Raw genomic sequence first — 19,957 nt, 5'->3', positions numbered from 1 at the left:
CTACCTATATCCCTCCAAATGTGTCATGTTGATTGCATGAAAGTGGACTGTACTCCTGACGACCTGTGGTTTGTGTTCCTTTGTCCTCATCGCATGTCATAACGTGGTTGAATTGGGCCCGTGAACATCGTAATTGGACACTAGAGCAATAGGGCGACGTACTCTTTATGAATGAGTCTCAATTTAACATCTAGAGCGATTTCCAAAGGGCAACGATGTATTCAAAGGCAGAGAAACCCTATCAGGTGTCATATATCGTCGAAAGAGACATTTATAGAGGAGAGGCTTACTTGTATAGGCTGGAATAACAATGAACGGCGGCACTGACTTCTGCGTGATTTTTGGCTGCTTCGACACAGCCGTCCGATAACGCGACGAAATTCTACACCCTCTTCTGCATCCTTCTATCGCTCCAGTGGGTACGGATGCCATATTTATGGACGATAACGTCCACCCGCCTAGAGCTCGTGTGCTGCAGAGTTATTTGGAGAATTAAATTCTTCCTGCAAGTGTGGAACATGCTGGAAAGGCGGATAACAGGTCACAGCATGCCCAAGGTACCTCCACGAGCTCCGACATTCATTACTACAGGAATGGGCGCTACTATCACAACAGGCGATCAACGACACCCTATTGTGAACTTGTCTTGCGGTTACCAAGCATGTATTTCAGCTAGAGAGTATAATACTCATTCTTAGCATGATGTTTCTATTAAACTTTCTACCTACCCATTTGGTCTTTCGTGACGTGATGGTCGTAATACATGTGATTTTATAGCTTTGTTCTATTGTTCGCTAAGTGGTTTAGTAAAAACACACCAACATTTCACACATACATTTCACACACAACATTGTATCAATTTCACACATAGCCATTAAACAGTTTTGTTTCATTTTGTGTTTTGCCTTGTAAGTTTTGCTAAGTTTATTTTATTTTAAAACTTTACTATCACTTCTTATTTTCCACTTCCGGCCAGAATTAAATGTGTTAACTTGTTTATGCAAATTGTACTTGCTAACGCCCAAGTATTTAAATTGTGGCTTTTTGCCAAGAGTTAGAGAGAAAGTGAGCCGCCTTGCTGCTGTATTCCGCACGAGTTTTCAATCAGCTACTGTCCGCCTTTAAAGGCCAGAAGTTTAGTCCTCTTGATAATTAAAACGTATTGTAGTTTCGGCAGTTTGCATACTACATACGTAATAATTTAAAATCCCAGTCTTAGCGTTAGGCATTTGTAAACTAATTCTAAGTTAGTTCGTATTTAAAATTTTAGTAGTCTTATATTTTTACGTTCAGCACACAAGTGGTTGATCTCTGATCCCGAAGTGCGGGAGCACCTGTAATCTTATAGAGAATAAATGGTAAACTCAACCCTTCCTGCTTGTGTTGTCCATTCCACATCTGCTTTGAACATAGCTTGAGTAAGCTCCCTGTTCCCATTCAGAACACATCATGTTTACTTAGCAAATCAAGAGAAACACAAGTCCTGATAGCCTTTGTTGCTTATTTCTTAACAGAAGTAAAATATGCAGTAAATGAATTTTAATATGGAAACTGGTTATTAAACACAATGAACTTCCGGCAATCCTCAAGAATATTAACCAGCTTGAGTATTAAACGGGCCCTATTTAAAAAAATTGTTTTTTTGCAAATCGAAGAAAACATGAAAACTGTCTGTAGGATATATAGAAAAGTAAACAGCAGTGACGGTTGATATCAAAGTATTTTGGAACTGTTTTCATCTCCAACCAAGATAGTAATTTAATTATGTATAATCAGAAACAAATAAAATTACTAAATCATCAATTAAAAATAAACTGCTCAAATTTAGAAGCAAGTCAAGTCTTCTGCCTCTATTTTTCTGTTTCCTACTGATTCCTATCCAAAAACAGGAACCAAAAACAAACAGTATCCACAATGTGAAGCGGAAAAGAAACATAGACATGGATAAGAAGAAACAGAAAACAGAAAGAGGATGCAAGCACACTTGAGAAAGAGACAAATTTTTTAATACTGATTTAATTTACGTATTTAGCAGAACTTGTAATCTCAGCAAAACTGCTCGAAAATACAGGTAAATTACTGACAATATTTGTCTGTTATTATAGTATAATCGGCTATTCCTTTTTCTTCTGCTTTCTATCTTATTAACTGTGATTAAGTTAAAAGTAGACATTACTTGCGATATAACCCAGCTTAATCTAGAGCTGACTATACAAACATTTCTTTAAAGAGTGTTTATATCTTATTTATCCATAAAATGGCAGAACAGAGCATATTACAGCCACTAATTTTAAATTAAACAATCGGATACAGAAACTGGAAAGCTTGCTAAAACAGACTGCTTTCTACGGTACGTCTGAAAAAATAAAAAAGCTGCAGACTGCATTTACTTTCCACTACTTCTAGATACAGAAGCTCAAACAGTTGTAATGTTTCTAAAAATATAATACAAAATAATCTCATCACTAAGAACAAGAAGGATCTGTGAATGGTTACAGCCGAAACATCGCGGCAAAAATAATCGCGGACGAAACCGTCGCGGAGGAAACAAGGCAAGGCGAAACCGTCGTGATACAAAATATCGCGGGAGAAAAAGAAGCAAAGAGAAAATCATCGTGGTCGAAAATAAAGCGGTTCAAAAACGTCGCTGTTTAAAAGCATCGTCGTCGAAAATATCGTGATAAAAAACAAAGTACCTACAAATCATCGCATGACGATAATATTACGCACATGCGCATTTCAGGTTTTAAATGTTGTAAATTCATTTTCGCATAATGATTTTAGAGCGCAAGAAGGAAATAAGGTGAAAATGTTAACGACACATTAAGAATAAACGGAAACGAAACAAGATATAATTTTCACTAAAACAGTAACAGATTAACAAACGTGAAAGTAAGTAATTTGATAATTAACTAAGCAATTTGTGTAGATGTAACCTCATGCAGTTATATATCTTCCTATTTCTAAACGTATTTGGACTGTGGTTTTCATGAAACATTATCAGCAAAACTTTATAAAAAAAAGATTGATTTATTAATAACCTTTGTTTTAAAAACTATGTAAATTCAAAGTCCTATTAAGTGATATAACGTTGCATTATTTTTCTACTTATTCTCAATTTTAAATGCATAAGTTCCCTTCTTACGTTTTCAGCAAAAATGTATTAGTCCATTGAAAGGTATTCAAATATGGAAGTAAAAACATTCCTGTTTCCTTTTTGCGTTCCCAGATCATTATGCGAAAATGTACTTAACGACTTTTTAAACTTGAAAAACGGATATGTGCGATGTTATCGTCATGCGATGATTTGTAGGTACTTTATATCTTACCACGATATTTTCAATGACAATGTGTTTAAACTGCGAAGTTTTTGAATCGCTTTATTTTCGACCACGACATTTTGTACCACGATGTTTTTTCTCTTTACTTTCTTTTCTCCCACAATGTTTGGTACTACGGCGTTTTCGTCTAACGTTGTTTTTCTCCACGTCGTTTTTGTCCGTAATGTTTTTGCCGTTTTCGGTGGACAATCTGTAAATATTGTAACTTGTGCATTTTTATATGCTGCTGTTTGGTTTACTTATTTGAAGTAAAGCGATAAATCATTTTTTTCTAACACCTTATATAATGAATGTCAAATTTATCTTATTCCCAGCTTTAAAAAAAGGTTTCTGAAACTGATATAAATAAGCACTTTGTTCCGTTCAGCGTTTTTTATTATTCTCACTAGCAGTCCTTCAGAATGAAAGAAAGAGATTTCTCTTTATTTGCTTCCTTAACACATAAGATACAGAAATCTTGAAGCTAAAGTAAATGATGCGTGATTTGAAGTCATACATCAATTGTCGCTGCGAATAAATCTGTTTATTAACAATTGTTCAACTAATAGCATACAAGTGTTAAACACAAGTTTTTGAAAAGAATAAACCGCAAGCATACGAAATGGGTTTCTTTCTTTGAAAACTACCAGCAGTTAATTGTTGTAATCGTAAATACCTTTGAAGTTTATCTGATAATACTTTGACAAAAGGATAATTTATTACCTTCATTTGTATAGCGAAGAAAATAAAGTATCACGTAATTCATGTAACTGTTCTTTGAAGGTTTCACACTAAGATAAAAGATATTGGTTTTCAATAAAATTTTTAACATCAGTACGTTTTACCAGACTTTTTCCGTGTACTATACAACACCTGCATGTATATATTTTTCAGTTCAGTACCTAACTGACTATTTATTCAGATTTAGTAATCAGCCCTTATGATGACTTCCGAACATGGTGATTAGTTAAATGGAATTTGGTGCACCATTTCAGGGTATTTATTTAAGATGTGCTTGTAATGCAGATACGTGTTACCTTATATATAGATATACTAGCAATTACATTAATAATGTTTAATTGCTATACTAAACTACGTCATACAGATATACTTATATCAGTATTATTACATTATTGTATGATTCAATAATATTCTAAAAATGACAGACTGATTAATTATGAGCATCTTATCCGCACTTCCATCTGAAATTTCTAGCACATTATTAATAATCCAATGCACCTTTTACTGTTAATGACGCATGATGTATGCTTATAGCCTCAGAAATTCTCTTTGGGGTACTGTGTTAACAACAGTGTTTTTGTTTCAAGCAGGCTAATTAATGATTGCAGGTGTATCTAGATGCTCCTGGCTGGCATATAGGCAATTATAAACTAGATGACAGAATTCTCCTGCTCTTTTGCACTGGCACTATCATTCTCTTTCAGCTGAAATCGGAACATTCTGTTGTTAAAAACTCTATGTCTCATAAGATACTGTATTAGTGTTATGCGGGCACGCAAGAGTATGCGCCTGCTTGTGACAAGAAAGAGTATATTACCCTTCCTGCATTACCTCCTTCTTATCACTTCAGAAAGAGACACCTATAAATTATTCTTTAGAGGCCTGACAGGAGTGGAGGAACACATCTAGCCCAAAAACATTCGGAGGAAGAATCATTGCTCTAGAGATCTCGTCCTCCTTTTCATTTCCCGTGATGCTTGTATGGCTAGAAATACAGCATAGATATGGTTTGGTTGAGACAGAAAATGTAAGGTATATGTCTTTTTCCTTTACTAAGGGACTTCTGTTCCATGTTCCGGTGAATGTTGCTGTGTGCCGAATCCATAAGCTGGTGAAGAGTTGTCAGATCTTATAGCCACCAGTTCTGTTTGAAGTGCAATGCTATGGGAATATAGACCTCTCAGTCACAACAGACTTACCATGCATGATAATGTTGTTGTTACCAGCTTCAGTTCCTTCTTCAGTTATGTCAGTAAGTATAGAAGTACCCGAATTCTCTGTGTGAAATAATGTTCATTGTACTGAACCAATTGTTTAATGCAAGACTGCACAGTGGTCTGAATTGCGTTCTAAACGAAAATTGCTTGTTAAATTATTACATTAATTAATGCTTGTACCAAAGGGCATTAGCCCAGAAGTCCGCTTCACTTTTCAAATTTTGGCCACCAAATATTATCGCTCTCTGTTATATTTAAAGAAATTAAATAATGAAGAATCTGCATAGCGTCTTTCTCGCATTGTGATAAAACAACGGTACATTGAGCAATCAAATTTTGAATGATGTAATCCTCCGCCAAACATGGGCATCTGAAAGTCTTAATTTGGAATTTGTTTTATTATCGATTTCATATTTTGTGACACATTAATGAATTTTGGATTAACAAACTCAACGATTTCAAAGAGAGCAATGGCAACACTGTATGGAAATGCAAAGATATGCTCATTGAAAAATTACTTTGCGACATTGTTGTTGAACTGAATTTTATGGTTTAAGTGCGAAGAACATAATATTTAATAAATAAAGGTTAAGACACAAAACGTTTAAAAACACCCCTTATGGACATAATGTAAAATCTGAAAGCATTCAGATTTTTATGCTTATTTCTTTTATTTCTTTTAAAATTTATTTAATGTATATTCGTTTCTAAATCACTTTGATATAAATTGAAGCATAGTAGAAAAAAATTTTCAAAACACAAATCTACAGCAAAATTCACACATGCCGCGCTTGTGATATGTAATGAAGCAAATTTAAGATGGAGTATATTTATAATTATGTTCATAAATCTTACTATTGAAAATATGGTTAGTGTATAAGCATATTATATGCTATAATGTCGGTATTTGTGAATTATCTGAAAACTTTCATTGAAATTTTGATATGAATTATAGTAATCCAAGCCTATATGATCTGACAATTTGAGTTTTTGCAAGCTCTTTAGATTCCTTTGTGAAGCAGGTTTAAAACCACGGATAAAATCTCGCATATATGATTATCTCACTTGGCACTCTGAGTCCTTATTATATTCAGGCTAATGTGGTATACCTTACAAAAAAAATTGAAACAATTCTATTTTCTGCCGTTCTACTAGGCCGTTTGACAAAATTTAACTTGAATGTTTCGTGTCTCGAAAGCTCGACTTAAAAATTATATATTAGATTTTTACGTAGCATTGTTCTAACATAGGTATTTTGACTCAAAACCGGACAATTTCTGAAGAGGGGTACCTATTTTTCCCTATTGCGATCCTATGGCTCAAATTATGTTTAATAGTTAAGTTTTGTAAAAATCGCACGAGTAGTTTTTAAAATATTGACTCTCAAAATTTAAGCTCATCAGTATTAATTTAAATTGGTATATATTTATTAATATATCTTTATTTATTAAATTTACTTTCACAAATCGAAATTTAGGTTCAATCCAAATAAATTTCACAGATATTTTCTGAATTGTTTATAAATTTCGACTCTTTAGTAGTGTTTATCAGTTTTTCAAAAACATATTTGAATTACAAACTATACAATTTTTACCATCTTCTTAAAGTTGATACATTTCTAGGCAAACCTGCAAAAAATTACAACTTTTTATTTAAAATTTCCCAAGATATACGTGATTTTATATACTAGCACATTTTGAAATTTGCCATATTTGTTATAAGCGATAATAACACCAAATGTTAAATACGCAAAATAATAAACGATGCACTTCTTTTTCTGCTCCTTTGCTATGAAAAAAGAGAAAGGAAAATAGATTGCAATAAATTGAGCTTCTAGTCAAGTGAATTATTATTCGTTGAAAAGATTTTTTTTAATTCTCTGTAATTGTCTCACCAAATTTTACAAAATTTGACATTTGGGTGTAATGTGAGTCACAGAATCAAAATATGGATACAACATTGTTATGTCATTTCAGAAAAAGTCCGATTTGGGGCCAAAATACCTATGTTAGAATAAAGCTATATATAAATCTAATATATCTCCAACATCACGCTTTAAAGACATGAAAAACACAAGTTAAATTTCGTCAATCGGCTCAATAAAACAAGAGTTATACCGAGGGATGACCCATGGTTAATCCCTCAGTTTGCTTGTAATATTATTTTGGAAAACAAAATTCGTTTGTTTCAAACAGAGTTGCCGCGAACGGGCTGGCTGCATGGGCGTTTTCGTGCTTTTCCCCATGTGTAACGTGTATACGAGCCAGTTTCCCTTAGAAAGTCCTCCACGAAAGGCATCCCTCCCCTTAGGCAGATAGCCCTAGTGTGCTTTGCCATAATTAAATACACCACACACCACCACCAAACAGAGTTGAGTGAGAGAGATTAGTTCATCAATTTCGATGCAAGAGAAATGAAAAAAGTCTGGTTTCTCGACATCTTAATGCACCCTCCACTGGAACATAGGTGAATAATGATTTTACATCAAAAGAAACCATGAGTAAATTTCTAGGAGAAATTTTTTTGACCTTTTTTACAAACTCTATTGAATTTTTTATAGTGTTAATGTTATTGTCTAATAGATTTGAAAATCTAGAAACTAAATATTTAGCTAATGGACCTAAATTTAATACAATACGGCGGAAAGGAATACCACTTTTATGAATTTTGGGAAGAGCATAAAATCTGGCACGATTCGCAACAGATGGGATAAGCGAATGTTTTAAGTTGCTTGAAATTATTTGTGAAGATTTGATAACAGTTTTTATTTTTGGCAGGTTCGAAGGTAAAGGATCTGATAATTTCACAATTATTGCATGCAAATTAACTAACGGCAAACTTTAACTGGAGCACAAAAACACCTTAATTCAATCCCGTTTAAAGTTTAAAATGTACAATTTATCAACATATATAAGAATGAAAATGCTGACCTGACCTAGCCGGATAAAAGGGTGGAAATATATATGTATTTCACGATTACAATACTTTGTACGAGGAAGTAAAGCAGGCTAAAATATTACTATATATCAAGATTCGAGCCTTCGCAAAAGAAGATGATTGGGCAGGGATCTTTCTTCGTATAACAAGTTTCTACGTAAAACATAAATACGTGTTTAAGAATGATCTTCGTATACTTTATCTTGATTGGTTACTTCAAACAAAATGTTAAGGAGATTAACGTCTACCAGTTTCTTTTTGGTTTCTCCAAAACTTTATCATTCTTAAATAAATTAATCAAAAAGAAATATATAGTCATAACTGCAACGAAATATACTTATTTGATCACTTTCTCTAAGAAATAGCATAGCAGCAAACACTTCGTAACAAATTCACTATAAGATTCATAAAAAATATCAATTTAATCTGCATATTGATAAATATTAAAAACTTCGAAATATCTCTACAGTTATATATAAATATTAATGAGTTTGGTTGAAAACTTGTATCTGAAACTTTTCGTTTTTCAGCACGGTCTGTAAAAGATAAGTAACAGAGGAACTAAAAACGAAAGTTATAAAAAGATAGCATTTCGTCATTTCAATATTTGAAAGCTTTAAGCATTTAAACAAGAAGAAAAATGCTAACTCTTTTTTTCAATGGGGAGTGGCTAAAAATGCTAAATTTTTTACTCACGTTTAAATTATTAGCGTACACATGATGTGGCGAAAAAACCTCAAACTCCGGGATTACATTCTGCGGTCAGTGATAAGCAAACAAATATTCTATGAATTTATAATGAGATAAGCACAGTTTGAAAAAAAGGCTTAATAAAATGATGCAGAAGCTGCCTCTGTATCCACTTGTTACTAAGAATAGTGTAAGGAACTCCGGCATTTTTTTTTTTTTTTTTTTTTTAATTTTAAAATCTTTTTTTCGCGGATGGAGGGTCTTAATCAATACGTAGCTTAATCTATTTTATGGTTGTTTATAAATGAAACTTTCTGCTCATCTAAGTTAAAAATTTCGAAGTTGAAATTAAATTTACATTACAAAACTCTAAGGAAATATTATGCGCTCAGAAATTTTAATTCTACTTTCAAGTAAAGATAACCTTTATAAATGAAACCAAAAATCTATGGTAGTTTCCCACTCTCTCTCTCTCTTTTGCATTTTGGAATAAAAATGAAGAGAATCTTGCATTTGTCCTCAAAGTTATTATAATTTAATTGCACAACACTCTACTCAACTTTCTGAGAAATAAAGCAACTATAAAGGCATACAAATTTATTTTACAATAATGATCATATGCTCGTTAATAATGCTCACTGAAATTTTGTGTACAGAGGTGTAAAAAAAGAATAAAATTTTTATTACAATAAATTCTAAAAACAAACCTTTTTTTCAGGAAAAAAATGAAAATTTATTCAGCGATCATAAAAGAATAGAATTTTAATAGTCATTTGGATTTTCGCGAAGAGGGTTAGTTTCCCAAAGGTTTAAGTGACTATTAATATATTTTTATACATATATATTTTTGTAACAGTGACTTTCAGATTTTTCTTCCAGACTCCAAGTAAGTGCTAGATATTTAAGTTTATTACTCTTAAAATTAGTAACCAATAGTGGATAAAAATAGCTCTTTGTTAAAGATCAAAATAATTTCCAAAATGTTACAAAAAGTAAGGAAAAATAGATTTAATTTATAAATCTTCAGAAACTGTGTCTATTTTAAAAGGGGTTTCGATGATTATCTGGTGGATAAGTATTCATTTTACTTCTATTGAGAGAAGTGCATAAATTTTTTGGAAAAATCCCCACTTTTCGTTTCATAAATGCAAAACCCAACCCTTTTATAAAACGTGTACTTTAAAGGTTAAAAATTTAGAAATATGTTCAGATTAAGGCTTTATACATATAAAAATTTTAAATGTTCTTGCCTGATTTTTTTATTTTTCAGTTTCTTTTATTCTTTATTTTTGTGTAGCATTAGCTAAAGGAACATAGAAAATCAATTTAAATTTTCATTAGAGATTTACTTCACTGTTGATTCAATATATAAGGTATTTCTCCCACTTTCCTAGCGTGCATTCGTGGTGTAGTGGTCAGCACACTGAGCCGGTATTCCAAAGGTCCGTGGTTCGATTCCTGGCGAAGACGTTATTATTTTTTCATCTCTCCTGCTACCAAAAATACCTAATGTCTCTGCAGTGGCGCCCGAACTAAAAGGGTGTTGGATGAGGTTTCTCCACACCCAGGATTTGGCAATTGGGTCCCCTAAAAACCCAGTCGCCCTTTAAAAAGGAAAGTATATAATGTATTTCTCCCACTTTCCTAGCACGCCTTCATAGTGTAGTGGTTCTGCACGCTGGGCATGTATTCCAGAGGTCCGTGGTTCGATTTTCGGCGAAGGCGGTTGCTAATTTTTCATCTCTCTGGCTTCCAAAAAAATTCTAATATCTCTACCAATATATAGACTTAAAATTTACGAACTGTGAAATAAAATTTGGAAAAGATTGAAAATTTACTTGAATATTTCTATGAAACTAATGCTAATCTGCAGTAAAAATTTTATCTCATTCTAAAGCATTTAGTAAGTAAATTTTAAAGTTTCCTAAAAAAGATACAAAACTATATGCAATGCCATTATGTCTCATAATAAATTATTATTCAAGCGTTCTGGTCTAATTAAAAATGTACACTTTCAATTAACCCCAACTGAGACTACTTTCAAGTAAGCTGAGAATTATAACTTTCAACGATGTAGTATTCCGTTATGACTTTCAAACGGATAAGAAGAGTAAAATTTCTATTTAAAAGTATAATAATAGCAAAAGAAACTAGTAAATTAAATTTCCTTTTATAACCAAAGAGCAGCTTGCGTTTTTCAGATCAATATAAAAACGTTTAATGAAGATCCTCGTTAAAAGCTGATCTCCTGAAAACATACCATTATCTCAACAAATAGGTGCTATATTCAGGAGAACTGTCTCATCGAGGAATAATACTGCAAAAACGATCGATCAATAATAATATTTTCGAGTCACGTAAGCTGGTAAACGCACCTTATGGTACTTCAAGGTACTATAAACTACACCTTTACTCAAATGTAACTTTCATTTTTAATATACTATACTTAATTTAAAGGTCTAATTGCAACGGAGTTTGAATATAGTGCTTAAAGTTTTATGAAAATATAACATATACACTCAGCTCTAATCTAGCTTTCTTCGATGCTATGAATCATTGTAAATATAGCAACACACTCTAATTAGTTTAAATCTAAGTTTAATGGATATGGCTTACAGAAATTAATATAACACAACATTAGGCTCATGAGAAGTCCAGCATCATCACGTGAACAGAAAACGGTTACATGAAAAAATATATGTTCAAACCAAAATTCTGTTTGATTTTCTGTAAGCTTTTTACTTCCTTGCACGAAGTAAAAAGGAAGTATTGTAATCGCGTAAAGTTTCAGGCAGCATATTTCAACGAAAATATCCATTTTGACCGCTTTCGAATGCAATTTAACGATGATTTTGCGTAATATCTAGCTTACTTAAGGACAGAATAAAAGACTCTTTTCCTCCAAAAAAATTATAAAACTGCTTTAAAATGAATTCTGTAGAGAATTTTTCGTGGCGTCTGTACGAACATATGTACGTACGTACGTATCTCGCATAACTCAAAAACGTACAGCCTCAGAACTTTGAAATTTTTTATATAGGACTACTATAACATGTAGATGTGCACCTCGTATTTTGGTTGCAATCGGTTTAATTCAATCCAATAAGTGTTTAAGATTTACTTAAATTTTAAGTGTCGCTATGGTAAACAAATAAAGTGAATTTTAAAGAATGCATTTATTCTATTGTGGTTTATGCGCTGTCGGCGAAGTAGATTTAATTCAATCCAATAAGTTTAAATGAAATGCAAATTTAATATTCCGTACAAGGAAGTCATGTGGTGTACACATCAGATTTTTTTATGTGATAAAGGCAATCAAATTAACACAAACTTACCTCTAGAAACGATAACGCGTAATAATCACAGTCCCACTCAAGTGTTCAAACTGGCTCAGTATTTCACATATATCATTCACTCTTTTTTTAACATTTGAGTAATTTTTCTTCAGTTTTTTTTTTTTTTTTTTTTTTTTTTTTTTTTTTTTTCTTAAATGAAGTCTGAGTTGGAATCGCCAAGTATTTCTTGGTATTAAGATGTCCAAATAAAGTAATCCTGCTTGCATGGAATAATATTAAATATTTTTGGAAGATCCGAATTTGATCGATATTAGCCAATGTTTCCAGGTTTCCGTTGAAACTAATAATCTCATTTGCCCTCAGCTTCAAATTAATTTGATTATTCTAATTACAATTTGTCAGTAAGTTCGTATCTATTGATGAATAATAGTCCTTTGAAAATGGCAATATCTTTAGAACTTGTTAAATGATAACAAGATTACTTTCCTGCTCATTAACGATAAATGTATTCCATGACACATCTCTGCCAAATGCGTATAATACTCAGTTCAATTGCAAATCAGATTTTATATTCATTCTCAAACTGTTTATTAATCTATGAAGGATAGCATCGGTAAAATCTCAAAAGATAGAAATTCTGAGCGAAAGCTTCATGGTACGGATTATCTGTATAGGAATTTCAAAATTGACTTTACAAAAAAATTACTCATATGTTCTTGGAAGACGATAAATTGAATTTTATGGATTATTCCTGTAGCTCTAGATTTATCTAGCTGCAAAAAATATTTTAATGATTTTTATAGGAAACTGTAATTTATGAATACTTGCAAATCCTTTTTAAGAAAGTTAAACTTCCTGTTTCTTAAGAGATGTATAAATCAAATGTGTTATTTATGTATAAAAACACCAGCATATTTATAAAGGAATTAAATGAAAATTAAAGATGAGATGCTCAAATCTTTGCATCTCGTAAACCTTTGGAAAGAGTCAAAAAATAGAATTTTGATGATTTTTTCGTCTTAAGAATCATTCGAATCTTAGGCTAAAATCCAGTTAATTGTTTTTACTCAAAACTTTGAAAAACATTAGTTTTATTGGCATCCAGTAGAAGTGTTTATTTAAAAACGAGACGTTGAGCATCTGAGCTGGATCATCAACATGATCTCTTGGTGGCCAAAGATTTTATTGCTATGAGACTTTTGAGACTTCAATGTTTAGTGTTTATTTGCGTAACTCTTGAAATAATTCTGATCACTTCCAAATGCAAACTTAAATATATACGGTAACTAAAAGAATCATTCCGTTACAAATGCAAATTTTTAACTTCCCCTATTTACTATGACGCATCAAGTTAAACTTTGGCCCTCCAAGCCTTTTGTAGAACAATACTCAAGGTCAGACGCCTTTGTCAATCCACACACATCCAGTCTGCAGTGCATTTTATTCCGCACATATTAAAATGTACCAGATGCAGCATGGATAGCTGGGTTATCTGGTTATGGCAAAGTACGCTAGGGCTAGCTATATATGAGAACGGACGCTTTCGTGGAGGACTTTCTAAGGAAACTGGCTCTTACCTACGTCACACATGTGGAAGACCACGAAATCGCTCATGCAGCTAGCCGATTCACTTGGAATTAAACTCAGGTCAAACTACCAGTTTTCAGCAACATTACCGCTCGGCCGCTGGTGGCTCTACAACATGGATAATGCGGATTTCAAATTCTCATTGGTGTCGAATGAAATTAGCTGTACGAAAACTACATCGTTAACCTCCCCGACGCACATATCGAAATAATTCTCAGCCACGTAAGAAACGCATTATCGTTTCCTTCTTTGGACTACGAGTTGTGTTTGTGGTTGCATGATAAAAGGATCTTATATCTATGATAAATGATAAAAAAAAACTTGGATAGTCAATTTTATGTATCATATGTAAATATACGTTAATAATATTTTCTATTATAATCATTTACAGCATTATATTTTTCCTTATACTTGCCAAATTATATTGAGCAAAATAAAACTTTAGATTCAAGAGATTTAATTATGAACATATTTTAGTAAATTATTTTTGTATCTTCTTATTTCATAAAAATACATTTTCAAAACTTTTATTCTAAACATAATTCTTCAATAAATAGAGATTTTCAGTTTTTATTTAATTAAAACATTTTAATACGATTTTTACTACATTTTTTTCTTATTTCTTCTTATTATTCTCATATTGATAAAATACTATTGAATAAATTACACGAACCTCGAGAATTTGGATTTAAAAAAATGATTTGCCCAATGTCTTATCAGAACGAAAATGCCAGTCAATGAACTTAGTTTGATCTTCAAAATCGATAACATTACCACATCAACGGTTGGTTATCTTCGGATACTTTTGGCATCACTCCAGAGATCGAGCTTGCCATTTCCTCCGGTTTCCAAATGTATATTTATTTATCGATACTTGGATAGCTTATTAAAACAGCCATCAATATTTCATACTTTTGCTTGAAATTCGCTTTAGTATTCACGTTGGATATTCCCGTTCGCAAACGCTTTGAAACCGAACAATATATGCCCTCATATATTGACAAAAAAATCGATAAACTATCACTCAGCGCTCAAGCAAGAAATTTATGTTTAACTTCAGTTATTACGTCTTGGGTTTCCCACTCTCAGTGTCACGGCAAAATTTTTATTAATAAATTTTGCATCAGGTTTTTATTGTTCAGCATCAATCACGAAGCCAGAAACTATCGTCGAGTCCTCTGGAACAACAAATTTAATAAATAAGCGTAGCATTTATGGCAAGTTTGCACGCCAGTATTTCTTCCATATCAAAGAACTGTGACCCGAAAGAAAGGTTTATGACACTATAACCAACCGGCCGTGAATATTTGCGTGAAATGTTGAGATCTATAAAAGTCGTATGCTTGAATTTCCACTGATTTCATGGCCATTGGTGAAGAAGATAGTGAAACACTAGAAAGTTCTTACTTATTGAATGACACAAATTTTCTTTCTTAGATGTTTACTTACTTACGGAATTTCGAGTAACGAATTTGTAGACGGAAAATATGCTTTCAATTATAATTTGATGAATCGGCATCATAAATAACTACAAAGACACTGAATACTTCTTCGCATATATCATAAACATTTTGTTTTGCTGTAAACAGCTTTTGTACAGGTATGTTGGGTACAAATATTTGAAAGTCGTATATTGCTGAACGGCTGCTTCTATTTTTATTTACGTGCTTTTTGACAGCTTTGGGAAAACGTGAAGGAAATTAAAGGTTATGAAGAATGTTACAGATGTCAAGTGTACGCCACACCATGAATCAGATCTGAGTAAATGAATAAGACATTAATCCCTTTATGCTGTGCCTGAGCTAGGTATGAATGTAGGAACAATAATATTAAACCCACTGTAGGCATGGTTAATTAATGCAAGGATACACGCGACGGCTTTTGGAGTTTTCTGGTGGTCTTTCTAAAATAAACTGGTTCGTGTTGAATGGGGAAAACATGAAATCACCACGTAACCAGCCTATTCCGCCTGGATTGAAACTCGGGTCAAACAATTAATCCTCAGCGGTCTTATTCTGTGGGTCTCTAGTTGCCTCATTTAAGCACGCATAAATGAAGAATATCTACAGTTGTTAAAGATAAACAAATACAGGGCTATTCAAAATGATTAATCTGACTTCTGTTGAATATAACTGTCTTTTTATTGTATATTAACTACCCAACAGTGGAACTCAGAAAAGCATTAGATCAACTTCTGAATTTATCCTTGCCAAGTGCTCACAATCTTACTACATAAAAAAAATAAAATAAAATAAAAAGTCATTACTCTGCCATCTGCTAAAATCTGCCCTGATGTCATTTATTGGCTCTCTATCAATTAAAATATACCTGTAGATCTCCATTTGGAAATGTTGCCTATATGGAAAATTTTTTAAAGTAAACCGTCTTGTATTCATGTTACACAAGAAAGTCACAAAACAATCACGTAGCCATCCCGTTAGCCAGTACTTGAAACCGGCCTAACTACAAGAGTTCAGCAGTCTTCCCCATTTGGTAACTGGTACCTGTAAAGCCTGTTAACTGGGCTAAATGTACCTGTAAAGCCTGTTACTTACCTGAATGAAATATGCCTGTAATCAGTGTCAATGTAGATTTGAATAATAGCTTTAATATAACACACATTAAATGAAAAAAAGTATAGATTTTCTCCATTTTAAATAAAGTACAACATACAGAATAGAAAATTGCATTAAAATAGTAAAAGAACACTAAAAGAAAGAACCATTCAGATATTCTCTACCCATGTAAAAAGAAATAATATAAACACTGAAATCTTTCCACCTTCCAAAACAGAAAGACAGTGAGCGCGTGAAAGGTTTAGGGGTGGTAATGGTCCCTGACGATTTTCATTAACCAGAACTTCGGAAATTCAACAAAGAAATATGGTGGATCTAAAGTATAGGGGAAGCAAAGTTAGGCCATTATCGTTACATGTAGTCGCTATGTCTCCATTTAGTATTCCTGCATATTCGAGTACCAAGGTTCGACGTCTCTCGTGTGCTTTAAATAATATGATTAGCTTGAAATATAATCAATACGCTAATCATACTTTTCTTTATCGTGCAATTTCGGGCAGACATTTAAAATATTCTGCAAAGTTACTCTAAATCTAAACCTTCTTTCATAATTAAGATCATAAGTTTCAAAAATATTGTATCAACAAATACTTCATTCTTTTTTCCTCTTTTTCTCTTTCTTCTCTAAATTCAAAAATCATCTTCAAACTTTTTTTGTTAATCTAAACTAACACTAATGTGGAATTTGTGTAAAAGGGAAATATCATAAAGAGGGCATTCGTAAAATGCCAGATTTAAATAAAAACATATCATTGTTGTCAACGTGGACATTTAATAAATGATTTGTAGAAAAATGGCAACTGCTTAGCAAATAGTAGCTTTATGTATGTGCTGCAGTTTGTCAGATTTTAGTTGATTATCATCACTCTGAGTCAGCTCCATTGATATTACGGAATTATTGATTTATTACGAAATTCATCATTATCTTTTAAAATCATTTGCAATGGTACGGACACGGAAGCGAACTCCTTATTTCTTACCCAAATGGTTTGGTTTATTTAATTATGGCAAAGCTCACTAGGGCTATCTGCCCTAAGGGGAAGGATGCCTTCGTCGAGGACTAAGGGAAACTGACTCGTATACACGTTACACATCGGGAAAACCATGAAAACGCCCATGCATCCAGCCGGTTCGCGGGATTCGAACCTCGGACCGAACTAGTGTTCAGCAACTTTACCGCTCGGCCGCTGATGGTGGGCTCTTTCCCAAATGCAGCTTCAGCTTTGTATGTCACAGTGTACGTGATAAGTCAGTCATCCTAGGTTAGTGGATATTCTGGTTTAGTAGATCTTATGCCAAGCAATTGTTTTTCCAAGGATACGTTTAAGACGTCTCCATAGCAGTTTACTGACTAACCTGTACTATCTCAAAAACTTCATTATTACTGCCGTACAAAAAGTAGAAAAATGTGTATTTAAGCAAACTGGAAAGAACACCGTTTCTATCTCGATATCCATTGCACAATTAAAGACAAATACATAAAACTGCATTTGTGAATCAAATTTGTCCTTTCTCGCATCCTTTGGCATTCTATGCACTCAAATTTTTAAAAAATGATACAAGTCAGTCATTTAAATAATCCTCAATATTAAGTGCCTAAGCAATCACAATAATGAATATGAGTTCGCAAAAGTAACAGTAGAAACGGAAAAGCTTCCGGCTTGAGGCATAGCAAGGAAACTGACATTAAAATCAATAATGTTAATGCCCAGGAGACAGTAGTAAAACTGAGACAATTAATTAATTCGAGAGACAATAGCACAGATGTGAAAAGGAAACATGGCTAAACAGCAAAATGTGGCTGCATGAGGAGAAAGGAAAAATGAAAATGTTACTTTTTTCATGGTACTTCCACAGGAGGATTCCCCAATACCCATTTACTAAAAACAATTGAACTTATGTAGTTGTTTTCGGTACACAAATGTTAAATGAAAGGATCATTTGCAAAAGAACATCTGTCAATTTTCTTATTCATTCTTCATGTTTTAAGTAGCAACGCACCAATTTTCCTTCAAAAACGATGACTGCCATTGTGCATTTTGCCGCGATCATTACCAACTGTATTTGAAATTCAAACTCCCCTCCTAGATTCCATAGCGATAAGAAACTGACAACATAGTGACTTTTATCGACACCAAGTCCAACATAAGTTGTTTAGAACTTCCTGCTATTTGTTTCTCTGAGCATGATCATCCTAATTGTAAAAAAATAACCCTCATTTTATTTAAACTTATAGTTTATGCAAATGCTTTTAAATTAACAGTAGAAAACCTCCCCATATAATAAAAAACTGAAACATACAGCATGCATGAAAACTTAGCGAGACTTTTTTTTGTGGGTAGGAATCACGAATTATCAACGATGTGTTCGCCGGGAATGGATCCAGGATCTCCCGTATGACTCAACCTAATGGATAAGGCTACCTAAAACTGCTAATTCAATCCAGGTTCAAATATACAAAAGGACATGGAATTTTTGTTGTTTCTCCCTCTGTTAAGTCCATTCTTTCGCCTAAGAAGAGATCTACCCCTCTTGTTAAATACTAGATAAATCTAGAGTTCTTCATATGGTCAAATAATCTAATCCAGCATTATCTTTCACTTATTTCTAGCTATTACATCCCAAGGATACAAAAAAGGAATCGCATTCAGTTCTTTACACAGTGATAGAAACAAATTCTAGTGAAAATGCTTCGGATAATTTATACTGAGCCACAAACTCACATATAGTTTAATTGATTTAATACCACTCTTCTTCAAAAAGTACTTGCGGTCTTGAATGTAACTACGTTATTACGATCGCCGGTGAGCTAAACTTATATCCAAAATGAAACCAATTATGAGTCATAGATTTAAAACTTTATGAAAGGTAAAGTTTTCCTAGATAAACGCAGCTTACGAAAACAAATTAGTTCACACCATAGATATAATATCACTAATAGATTGTGTATCGTATACTGAAGCCTCTCATCGCTGTTTCCTTCCGGCAAGTTGATAAAAGGAAGGAACAAAAATCAAAATATACAGAGTTTCGTCAGTACAAAGTGTGGGGGGGGGGTCTAGATACATAATGTTTTTAATCTATTTCAAGCCCATTTGTATGTTATACTATTAAAATGAAAACCCTAAAGGAAAATTATGAATAGAAATAAAATGAGTCGGGATTTGTTTTCCCTATTTATATCCTGTGCTCTAAAAATGATTTTAACATTTTGATTAAAAAAAATAATTAATTTTTTATTCTTAGAAGTTATTTAAGTAAAAATAATAAAAAATTCATAATAAGCATTCAGTTAATATGCATTAGAACTTTCCTCAAATAAATATTCATATGATATTTAGTTGATGTATGCAGAACTGTAATAAAATGGTTGAATATTACTATCAAAGATATCGAAATAATAATAATACATACTTATGCAGCAATATATATATAACTTTGCTAACTTTTCCTGTAGTAATATTGCAACGAAAATAAACACAGCTTTCAGAAAAATAAGTAACTGAAAAAGAGAAAGGGGAATAAAGGTAAAAATATTCAAAATAAATTTATTGCATCGAGTTATGCACATATTAAAATTACAAGGGTTGAGC

The sequence above is a fragment of the Stegodyphus dumicola genome, chromosome 1 (genome assembly GCF_044657685.1).
Source record: "Stegodyphus dumicola isolate Sdum_Otavi_A_Nest chromosome 1, ASM4465768v1".
Classification (NCBI taxonomy): Eukaryota; Metazoa; Arthropoda; class Arachnida; order Araneae; family Eresidae; genus Stegodyphus; species Stegodyphus dumicola.
The sequence above is the reverse complement of the archived record's forward strand: the minus strand, read 5'-3'. Positions refer to the sequence as shown.